This window comes from Sapajus apella, unplaced genomic scaffold (assembly GCF_009761245.1).
Source record: "Sapajus apella isolate SASKATOON/1434 unplaced genomic scaffold, GSC_monkey_1.0 scaffold23, whole genome shotgun sequence".
NCBI lineage: Eukaryota > Metazoa > Chordata > Mammalia > Primates > Cebidae > Sapajus > Sapajus apella.
Window position 1 is genome coordinate 1,106,410 of NW_022436963.1, and position 11,168 is coordinate 1,117,577.

Below are 11,168 nucleotides of genomic sequence, written 5' to 3' on the forward strand. Positions count from 1 at the left end.
CTTGTTACCCAGGCTGGAGTGCAATGGCACGATCTCGGCTCACCGCAACCTCCGCCTCCTGGGTTCAGGCAATTCTCCTGCCTCAACCTCCTGAGGAGCTGGGATTACAGGCACGCGCCACCATGCCCAGCTAATTTTTCGTAGTTTTAGTAGAGACGGGGTTTCACCATGTTGACCAGGATGGTCTCGATCTCTTGACCTCGTGATCCACCCGCCTCGGCCTCCCAAAGTGCTGGGATTACAGGCTTGAGCCACTGCGCCCGGCCTAATTTTTTTTTTTTTTGAGACGAAGTCTCACTCTGTAGCCCTGGCTGGAGTGCAGTGGTGTGATTTCGGCTCACCACAACCTCCGCCTCCTAGGTTCAAGTGATTCTCCTGCCTCAGCTTCCAGAGTAACTGGAATTAACAGGAGTGTGCCACTGCACCTAGCTAATTTTTTGTATTTTTAGTAGAGACTGGGTTTTACCATGTTGGCCAGGCTGGTGTTGAACTCCTGACCTCAAGTAAATCCGCCTGCCTTGACCTCCCAAAGTGTTAGGATTACAGGCATGAGCTACCACGCCCAGCCTTTTTTTTTTTGAGATGGAGTTTTACTCTTTTGCTCAGTCTGGAATGAAGTGGTGTGATCTCAGCTCACTGCACCCTTCAAACCCTACCCCCACGCCCCATGCACTACCACACCCAGCTAATTTTTGTAGTTTTAGTAGAGATGGGGTTTTGCCATGTTGGCCGGGCTGGTCTTGAACTCCTGACCTCAGGTGATCCACCTGCCTCAGCCTCCTAAAGTGCTAGGATTACAGGCTTGAGCCCCTACGCCCTACCCTAATTTTTGTATTTTTTGTAGAGATGGGTTTTCTCCATGTTTCGGAGGCTAGTCTCGAACTTCTGAGCTCAGGTGATCTGCCTTCCTCAGCCTCCAAAAGTGCTGGGATTACAAGTGTGAGTTACCACACCAGCCATCTCTTCTTTTCTTTTCGATTTTTTTTTTTTTTTTAATTGAGATGGAGTTTTGTTCTTGTTGCCCAGGCTGGAGTGCAATAGCATGGTCTTGGCTCACCACAACTTCCGCCTCCTGGGTTCAAGTGATTCTCCTGCCTCAGCCTCCCGAGTAGCTGGGATAACAGGCATGCGCCACCACACTTGGCTAATTTTGTAGTTTTAGTAGAGACAGGGTTTCTCCATGTTGGTCAGGCTGGTCTCGAACTCCCTGCCTCAGGTGATATACCCACTTTGGCCTCCCAAAGTGCTGGAATTACAGGCGAGAGTCACCTTGCCTGGCTGCCAGTACATTTCTTTACCTCATTGTTTGGCCTTTCCTGCTCCTTGTGTCAGTGATCTCAATGTGTACCTACATGAGCTGCGTTCTAGGGCCTTTTGTTTCTGCTTTCTGTGTACCATTGCTAATGCTTATGAAAACTCTTTATATTGACTGAGGAAACTGAGTCACAGAAGGAATGTGCCCAAGGTTACACAGTTGTCATGTGGCAGAGTCAGGATTTGAACTCAGGTTGAACATTTGGCTGTCTGTACTCATTGTGTGTTTACGTTGTATCAAACTGTTAATGGTGTACTCATTCGGGTGCTTCCCTGGTGAAGACCAAGCCTGGGTGCCAGGTGTCGGGTGTAAGATAAGACAGTATGGGAGAGGTGATCAGGGAACCCAGGTGGAACTCTGGGAACATGCTGTGAGGGACCAGTTTCAGAAACCAGGGCTTGTCAGACCCTACTTAGGGCCTGTGCTGATTGCTTTGGGGACCACGTGGAGGCAAGCTAAGGAAGTTGGTTCCTAGTCCAGGAAGGGAGGGCATACTTCAGGGGAGGAGTGAATTTGAGCTGGACCTTTAAGAAGGATTAGTGGTTTGACTGGTAAAGGAAGATAGCAGAAAGATTAGAACTCTGTGATAGGAAAAGAGGTAAGGAGAGGCAGTGGCCAGGAGTGGGAGGAAGACTGGGTACCTTTTTTTTTTTTTCTTTAATTCCTGAAACGGGGTCTTGCCCTGTCATCCAGGTTGTAGTGCAGTGACATGATCTCCGCTCACTGCAGCCTCTGCCTCCTGGGTTCAAGCAATTCTCCTGCCTCAGTTCCTGAGTAACTGGAGACACCTCAGCTTCCCCAGTAACTAGGACTACAGGGGCCCCCCACCATGACTGGCTAAGTTTTTTTTTTTTAATTTTTTGTAGAGACAGGGTTTTACCACATTGCCCTGGCTAATCTTGAACTCCTGAGCTCAAGCCATCTGCCTGTTCCAGCCTCCCAGGTGCTGGGATTATAGGCATGAGCTACCGTGCCCGCCAGATACTTTTTTGAGTGTTCTGGAAGGCTGGGTTGGGGCCAGAATGCTGCATTAAGGAGTTGAGACTTATACAGGAAGAGTGAGCTTTGAAGCCATGGTGTGATAAACTTTTGGATTTTTTTTTTTTATTTTTATTTCCTGAGATGGGGTCTTGCTCTGTCATCCAGAGCTGGAGTGTAATGATGTGATCATTGGCTCACTGCAGCCTCCACCTCCTGGGTTCAAGCAGTTCTCCTGCATCAGTCTCCTGAGTAGCTGGGATTATAGGCACGTGCCGCCATGCCTGGCTGATTTTTGTATTTTTAGTAGAGATGGGGTTTTACCGGCCTGGTGTGGTAGCTCACGCCTGTAATCCAAGCACTTTGGAGGCCAAGGTGGGTGGATCACCTGAGGTTGAGAGTTCAAGACCAGCCTGACCAACATGGTGAAACCCTGTCTTTATTTAAAAAAAAAAAAAAAAAAAAAAAAAATGAGATGGGGTTTCACCATATTGGCTAGTAGCTGGGATTAGACATCCACCACCACACCTGGCTAATTTTTGTATTTTTAGTAGAGATGGGGTTTCACCATGTTGGCCAGGCTGGTCTTAAACTCCTGACACAGGAGATCTGCCTGCCTTTGTCTTCCAAAGTACTGGGATTAGAGGCATGAGCCATCATGTCCCACCTGTACTTGCCTTTTTGAGTTGGGTTTATTTTGCCTGTAGCCTTCTTGGTAAGAGGCATACAACTAGCTAGTTGTTGGAATGACAAGTGTGGCAGACCCATTTTATGGATGGGCAAAAATCCAAGTGAGGACTTGTATATTTTTTTCTAGCCCAGTAGGAAGTTAGTGTTGAGAAGTGTGATTCAACGTCCAGGTTCCGAGGGAAGTGTGCCATTTAGATTAGAGCTGCTGCAGAATGTGACTGTTGGAGGACTAGAGACTTTCAGAGTATCAGAAAATAAGAAACGCTGGTATGAACATCAAAAGGGACCCAGAGGCTGGGTGCAGTGGCTCAGACCTGTAATCCCAGCAGTTAGAGTGGCTGACTCAGGCGGATCACTTGAGGCCAGTCGTTCGAGACCAGTCTGGCCAACATAGTGAAACCCCAACCCTACTAAAAATACAAAAATTTGCCGGGTATGGTGGCATGTACCAGTCGTCTCAGATACTTGGGAGGCTAAGACAGGAGAATTGCTTGAACCCAGGAGGCAGGGGCTGCAGTGAGCCAAGATGCCACCACTGCACTCCAGCCTGGATAATAGAGGGAGACTCTCTCAAAAGAAAAAGAAAAAAGGGGCCCAGATAGGGATGAGAGAGAGTTGAACCTCAAGGGAACTCAAGTGGGAATAAATTTGGGTAGTGTGTTCTTGTTTGTGTGCTGTGTGTTGGTCAAGGATTTCTGGCTCTCTTTCTGGAGTAACTTTTACACCCTTCCACTTAAAGAGCATTTGTGTGCCTTTGCCATGGTTTTCTTTTTTCTTTTTTTTGATACGAAGTTTTGCTCTTGTTGCCCAGGCTGGAATGCAACGGCGTGATCTTGACTCACGGCAACCTCTGCCTCCCAGGTTCAAGCGATTCTCCTACCTCAGCCTTCCGAGTAGCTGGGATTACCGGCATGTGTCACCATGCCTGGCTGTTTTGTATTTTTAGTAGAGATAGGGTTTCTCCATGTTGGTCAGGCTGGTCTCGAATTCTTGACCTCAGGTCATCTGCCCACCTCAGCCTCCCAAAGTGCTGGGATTACAGGTGTGAGCACTGTGCCCGGCTTGCCAGTGTTTTCATGCTGTTGCTTTTTAAGCCCCTTTCTTCTACTTTTTGTTTCTTTTTTTCTTTTTTCTTTTTTTTTTTTTTTTGAAATGGAGCTTTGCTCTGTGACCCAGGCTGGAGTGCAGTGGCGGGATCTTGGCTCCCGCAACCCCTGCCTTCCGGGTTCAATCTGTTCTCCTGCATTAGCCTCCCAAGTACCTGGGACAACAGGTGAACTGCCACCGTGCCCTGCTAATTTTTTATTTTTAGTAGAGATGGGGTTTCACCATGTTGACCAGGCTGGTCTTGAACTCCTGACCTTGTGATTTGCCTGTGAGCCACCACGCCTGGCCGCCTCTACTTTTTTTGTGGTGATACTCTAGACATGGAGTAAAGTGATGGCAGTTTTTTGTTTTTTTGAGACGGAGTTTCGCTTTGTTGCCTAGGCTGGAATGCAATGGCATGATCTCAGCTTACTGCAACCTCCGCCTCCCAGGTTCAAGTGATTCTCTTACCTCAGCCTCCAAAGTAGCTGGGATTATAGGCATGTGCCACCACACCTGGCTAGTTTTTATTTTTTGAGCCGGAGTCGTGCTCTCTCCTGGGCTGGAGTGCAGTGGCACAATCTCGGCTCACTGCAACCTTTGCCTCCCAGGTTCAGGTGATTCTTCTGCCTCTGCCTCCTGAGTAGCTGTGATTATAGGCACATGCCATTACGCCTAGCTAATTTTTGTATTTTTAGTAGAGACAGGGTTTTCTCCATTTTGGTCAGGCTGGTCTTAAACTCCTGACCTCAGGTGATCTGCCCACCTTAGTCTCCCAGAGTGCTGGGATTACATGTGTGAGCTACTGTATCCGGCCAGCAATTTCTATAAATAGGAATTTAGAGTAGCTTACAAAATTACACCAACCAGAAGGCTTAATTTAGCCTTAATTAATAGCTTTTCCTATTTTTCGATTTCTTAGGTTTGATAGCTAAGCATTTTCTTAGTCTTACCCGGGGTCCAGAGTAGAAAGATGGATGAGATGCAGTAGTAGAAGATCATAAACTGAGGGTGTCAAAGTTGGTGAAGCTGGTCTGTATTCTGTGTTAGAGTGAAGAAAATCTGAACAAACTTTAGCAGTATGTTGACTTAATTTATATTTACTTTTTTTTTTTTTTTTCTAAGACAGGCTTTCACCATGTCGGTCAGGCTGGCCTTGAACTCCCGACCTCAGGTGATCGGCCCGCCTTGGCCTCCAAAGTGCTTGGATTACAGGTGTGAGCCACCACACCTGGCTATATTTATGTTTTAAAAGCAGGAGTCTACTGGGAACAATCAGCTGAATATTTAAAAAATTACTTTTATGATCAAATGTTTTTATCTTGCTTGTCATGAGATACATTTAATAGTGTTGAGGTTTTAGGCCAGGTGCACTGGGTCGTGCCTGTAATCCCAGTGCTTTGGGAGGCTGAGGTGGGCGGCTCGTCTGAGCTCAGGAGTTCGAGACCAGCCTGTCCAACATGGTGAAATCCTGTCTCTACTAAAAAATACAAAAATTAGCTGGGCATGGTGGCGTGTGCCTGTAATCCCAGCTACCTGATAGGCTGAGGTAGAAAAATTACCTGAACCTGGGAGGTGGAGGTTGTAGTGAGCCAAATTTGAGGTTTTGTGGTGTTGAGGTTTTGCTTCTCACTTACACCTTCTTGAGCTAATCATTTAAAAAAAATACCACTGTCTAAAATACAGACACTGAAATTAATTTTACTATTTATAATTTTTAGTCTGGATTGACTGTACAGAAAATGTTTCATTTTCTTTTTCTTTTTTTTTTTTTTAAGATGGAGTTTCACCATGATGGCCAGGCTGGTCTCAAACTCCTGACCTCAGGTGATCCACCCACCTCGGCCTCCCAAAGTGCTAGGATTACAGGCGTGAGCCACCGAGCCCGGCCTATGTTTCATTTTCTTACTGTGACCTTTGGCAAAGATGGGTGACTAATTGGTGGTGTGAACAGGAGACTCAGCAGTATTCCCCACTTCCTTTGGAGTTGGTCAGTGTGGTATAATTCTTTGTCAATTGTGGGCATTCACCAGTATTGTTTCCTCCTTTTCCTGCAGGGCCTCTGCTCTCCAGGAAGATAAGGCTTTTAAAGCAACCTAGCACTAGAAGGTGAGGTGAGGTAAGATAATTGAAAAGAGACATTTCTGCAAAATAAAGTTGAGGAATAATCATATACTGGCCAAAATGATAACCACATAATTTTGTTTATTTATTTTCATTTTTATTTATTTGTTTATTTATTTAAAAAAAAAAAAAAAGACAAAGAGTTTCACCATCTTGGCCAGGCTGGTCTTGAACTCCTGACCTCAGTTGATCTGCCCGCCTCGGCCTCCCGAAGTGCTGAGATTACAGGCATTAGCTACCACGCCTCGCCTTATTTATTTACTTATTTTTTTGCTAGACACCTCTTTCTGTAAACTTCTTTATTTTTATTTATTTATTTATTTTTTTTGAGACGGAGTTTCGCTCTTATTACCCAGGCTGGAGTGCAATGGTGCGATCTCGGCTCACCGCAACCTCCACCTCCCGGGTTCAGGCAATTCTCCTGCCCCAGCCTCCTGAGTCGCTGGGATTACAGACACACGCCACCATGCCCAGCTAATTTTTTGTATTTTTAGTACAGACGGGGTTTCACCATGTTGACCAGGATGGTCTCGATCTCTTGACCTCGTGATCCACCCGTCTCGGCCTCCCACAGTGCTGGGATTACAGGCTTGAGCCACCATGCCCGGCCTAACTTCTTTATTTTTTTTTTTTGAGACAAAGTCTTACTGTCTTGCCCAGGCTGGAGTGCAGTGGTATGATCTTGGCACACTGCAACTTCTGCCTCTCGGGTTCAAGTGATTCTCCTGCCTTAGCTTCCTGAGTAGCTGGGATTGTAAGTGCCCACCACTACACCTGGCTAATTTTTGTATTTTTAGTAGATACGGGGTTTCACCTTGTTGGTCAGGCTGGCCTCCAACTCCTGACCTCAGGTGATCCGCTTGTCTTGGCCTCCCAAATTGCTGTGATTACAGGCTTGAGCCACCTCGCCTGGCCAGACCTATTTATTTGCTTTTGAGACAGGATCTCATTCTGTCATCCAGGCTGGAGTGCAGTGGCATGATTACAGTTTACTGCAGCCTCGACCTCCTAGGCTCAAGTTGTCCTCCCACCTTAGCCTCCCAAGTAGCAGGGACTATGGGCACATGCCACTGTACCTGGCTAATTTTTTAAATTTTTTGTGGAGATGGGATCTCACTGTTGTCCAGGCTGATCTCGAAACCCCTGGGCTCAAACAATCCTCCCACCTCAGGCTCTCAAAGTGCTGGGATTATAGAGCCACCATACCTGACTTAGAATTTTTTTTTTTTTTGAGACGGAGTTTCACTCTTGTTGCCCAGGCTGGAGTGTGATGGTGCAATTTCAGCTCACTGCAACCTCTACCTCCTGGGTTCAAGTGATTCTCCTGTTTCAGCCTCGAGTAGCTGGGATCACAGGCATGTGCTATTCTACCATGCCCAGCTAAATTTTTGTATTTTTAGTAGAGATGAGGTTTCTCCACGTTGGTCAGGCTGGTCTTGAACTCCCGACCTCAGGTGATCTGCCTGCCTTGGCTTCCCGAAGTGCTGGGATTACAGGCGTGAGCCACCACCTCTGGCCGACTTAGAATTTTAAAACATTAATAGTGGGGGAAAAAACTTTATTGAATAATACATAGATTTAAAATAAGTAGTGTGGAAGTTAAAAGTGGAAAGAGGCTGGGTGCGGTGACTCATGCCTGTAATTCCAGCACTTTGGGAGGCCTAGGTGGGCAGATCACCTGAGGTCAAAAGTTTGAGACCAGCCTGGCCAATATGGTGAAACCCTGTCTCTACTAAAAATAAAAAAATTGTCCAGGTATGGTGGCTCACGCTTGTAATTCCAGTACTTTGGGAGCTGAGGCAGTTAGATCACCTGAGGTCAGGAGTTCGAGACCAGCCTGGCCAACGTGGTGAAACACCATCTCTACTAAAAATGCAAAAATTAGCTGAGCGTGATGGTGGGCGCCTGTAATCCCAGCTACTCAGGAGGCTGAGGTAGGAGAATTGCTTGAACCTGGGAATTGGTGGTTGCAGTGAGCCGAGATCGAGCCACTGCACTCCAGCATGGGTGACAGAGAGAGACTCCATCTCAAAAACAACAACAAAAAACAAAAATTATCTGGGGGTGGTGGTGGGCACCTGTAATCCCAGCTACTCAGGAGGCTGAGGCGGGAGAATCACATGAACCAGGGAGGCGGAAGTTGCAGTGAGCTGAGATCCCGCCTTGCACTCCGGCTTGAGCAACAAGATGAAACTCTGTCTCAGGATTGGGGCGGAGCGGGGAGGAAAGACAAGGGCTGGGCATGGTGGCTCGTGCCTGTAATCCCAGCACTTTGGGAGGCTGAGGTGGGTGCATCATTTCAGGTCAGGAGTTCGAGATCAGCTTGGCCAACATGGTGAAACCCTATTTCTATCAAAAAGCACAAAAATTGGCCAGATGCGGTGGCTCACGCCTGTAATCTCAACACTTTGGGAGGCTGAGGCGCGGTGGATCATGAGGTCAAGAGATTGAGACCATCCTGGTCAACACGGTGAAACCCCGACTGTGCTAAAAATACAAAAATTAGCTGGGTGTGGTGGCGCACGCCTGTAGTCCCAGCTACTCGGGAGGCTGAGGCAGGAGAATTGCTTGAACCCAGGAGGCTGAGGTTGCAGTGAGCGGAGATCGTGCCATTGCACTCCAGCCTGGAGCTGGAAGAGCAAAACTCCATCTAAAAGAGAAAAAATAATAAATACAGAAATTAGCTGGGCGTGGTGGTGTGTGCAAGTAATTCAACTACTGGGGAGGCCAAGGCAGAATTAAAGTAGAAAGAAAAGAGAAAAGGAGGCTGGGCTCATGCCTATAATCCAGCTCTTTGGGAGGCCAAGGTGAAAGGATTACTTGAAGCCAGGAGTTTGAGACCAGCTTTGGCAACAAAGCGAGACCCTGTCTCTACAAAAAATAAAAAAAAAATTACTTGAGTATGGTGGCATGTACCTATAGTCCTAGCTACTCAAGAGGCTGAGGTGGGAGGATCTTTTGAGCCCAATAATTTTTTTTTTTTTTTTTTATTTTTGAGACGGAGTTTCGCTCTTGTTACCCAGGCTGGAGTGCAATGGCGCGATCTCGGCTCACCGCAACCTCCGCCTCCTGGGTTCAGGCAATTCTCCTGCCTCAGCCTCCTGAGTAGCTGGGACTACAGGCACGTGCCACCATGCCCAGCTAATTTTTTGTAGTTTTTTTTTTTTTTTATTATAATTTATTTTATTTAACAATCTAGGAAGTTCGCAGCCATCAGCAGTTCTAGTGCAATTTCAGGTGCAATTGGGAATTCAGGAATCTCAGTGGAGCTGTTAGTGTAGCGAACCTTGTACGTAAAATACATGCATACTTTTGATAGCACATGTGTAGGTATCTCTCTAAAATTGACCTCATTGGTTTCATTCTCAGCAAATTGACCTGGGCCACTCAACATGGCTTTTATTGTGCCTGATGTTAATGCATGTTCTGTTTTTACAATAAATTCATGGCCATCAGATGATATCAATTTGACATACATGGCATCGGGTCCTTCACAGCCACCATAGGTTTTCTCCTCTCCATCCATTTTGTTCTTATGAAAAATTCTACTTTGCTTCCCCAGGAACTTTAGCAGTTTCTCGTCAGCCCGGCAACCACCGCAGCTGGGTCCCCGCGTACCGCCACAGCCCCTATTCCAGGGCCGCCCCCCCACCCCCAGCTGCAAGCTCTGTAGTTTTTAGTAGAGACGGGGTTTCACCATGTTGACCAGGATGGTCTTGATCTCTTGACCTCGTGATCCACCTGCCTCGGCCTCCCAAAGTGCTGGGATTACAGGCTTGAGCCACTGTGCCCGGCCTATTTATTTTTTAAAGACGGGGTTTCACCATGTTGGTCAGGCTGGTCTTGAACTCCCGACCTCAGGTGATCCGCCCGCTTTGGCCTCCAAAGTGCTTGGATTACAGGCGTGAACCACCACGCCTGGCCTCTTTTTTTTTTTGTTTCCCTGAGGCAGAGTCTGCTCTGTTGCCAGGCTGGAGTGCAGTGGCATGATCTTGGCTCACTGCCTCTGCCTTCTAGGTTCAAGCGATTCTCCCGCCTCAGCCTCCTGAGTAGCTGGGATTACGGGTTTGTTCCATCACGCTGGGCTAATTTTTGTATTTTATTTTATTTTTGTATTTTTTTTTGAGACAGAGTCTTGCTCTGTTGCCAGGTGCCAGGCTGGAGTGCAGTGGCGTGATCTCAGCTCACTGCAACCTCTGCCTCCCAGGTTCAAGTAATTCTTCTGCCTCAGCCTCCCGAGTAGCTGGGACTACAGGCGCATGCCACCACACCCAGCTAATTTTTGTATTTTTAGTAGAGTTGGGGTTTCACTGTGTTGGCCAGGATGGTCTCAATCTCTTGACCTTGTGATCCACCTGCCTCGGCCTCCCAAAGTGCTGGGATTACAGGCGTGGGCTACCACGCCCAACTAATTTTTGTATTTTGTTTTGTTTTGTTTTTTTTTTTTGGGGGGGACGGAGTTTCGCTCTTGTTACCCAGGCTGGAGTGCAATGGCGCGATCTCGGCTCACCGCAACCTCCGCCTTCTGGGTTCAGGCAATTCTCCTGCCTCAGCCTCCTGAGTAGCTGGGATTACAGGCACGCCCCACCATGCCCAGCTAATGTTTTGTATTTTTAGTAGAGACAGGGTTTCACCATGTTGACCAGGATGGTCTCGATCTCTTGACCTCGTGATCCACCCGCCTCGGCCTCCCAAAGTGCTAGGATTACAGGCTTGAGCCACCGCGCCCGGCCTAATTTTTGTATTTTTAATAGAGACAGGGTTTCACCATGTTGGTCAGGCTGGTTTTGAACTTCTGACCTTGTGATCTGCCTGCCTTGGCCTCCCAAAGTGCTGGGATTACTGGCCTGAGCCACTGTGCCTGGCCTGAATATAACATTTCTAATGGTTGATTTGTTCCTAGTTCCTAGACAGTTTGGTCCTTTCTTTTTTGTTTTTGTTCTTCTTTTTTTTTTTTTTTTTTTTTTTTTTTTTT

At 47.2% G+C, this 11,168-nt stretch overlaps 1 protein-coding gene and 1 pseudogene across 6 annotated transcripts in view; one reads left to right on the forward strand and one right to left on the reverse strand.

The window, feature by feature from the left end:
• Window positions 1–11,168, forward strand: part of DAG1 (dystroglycan 1) — a 68,371-nt gene that overhangs the window by 3,498 nt on the left and 53,705 nt on the right. For 2 of the 5 annotated variants that reach the window (XM_032289836.1, XM_032289838.1), the window contains exon 2: window positions 6,127–6,178. The exons of 2 other annotated variants lie outside the window; for them this stretch is intronic. The gene's annotated coding sequence lies outside the window, so the exon portion shown is untranslated. Of the gene's footprint in view, window positions 1–6,126; window positions 6,184–11,168 lie in introns of all 5 variants that reach the window. One more of the 5 variants, XM_032289837.1, reaches the window with a different exon arrangement.
• On the reverse strand, window positions 9,349–9,858 carry LOC116559290 (annotated as a pseudogene). Its single transcript, XR_004272409.1, has one exon. The product of XR_004272409.1 is annotated as an elongin-C pseudogene (transcript).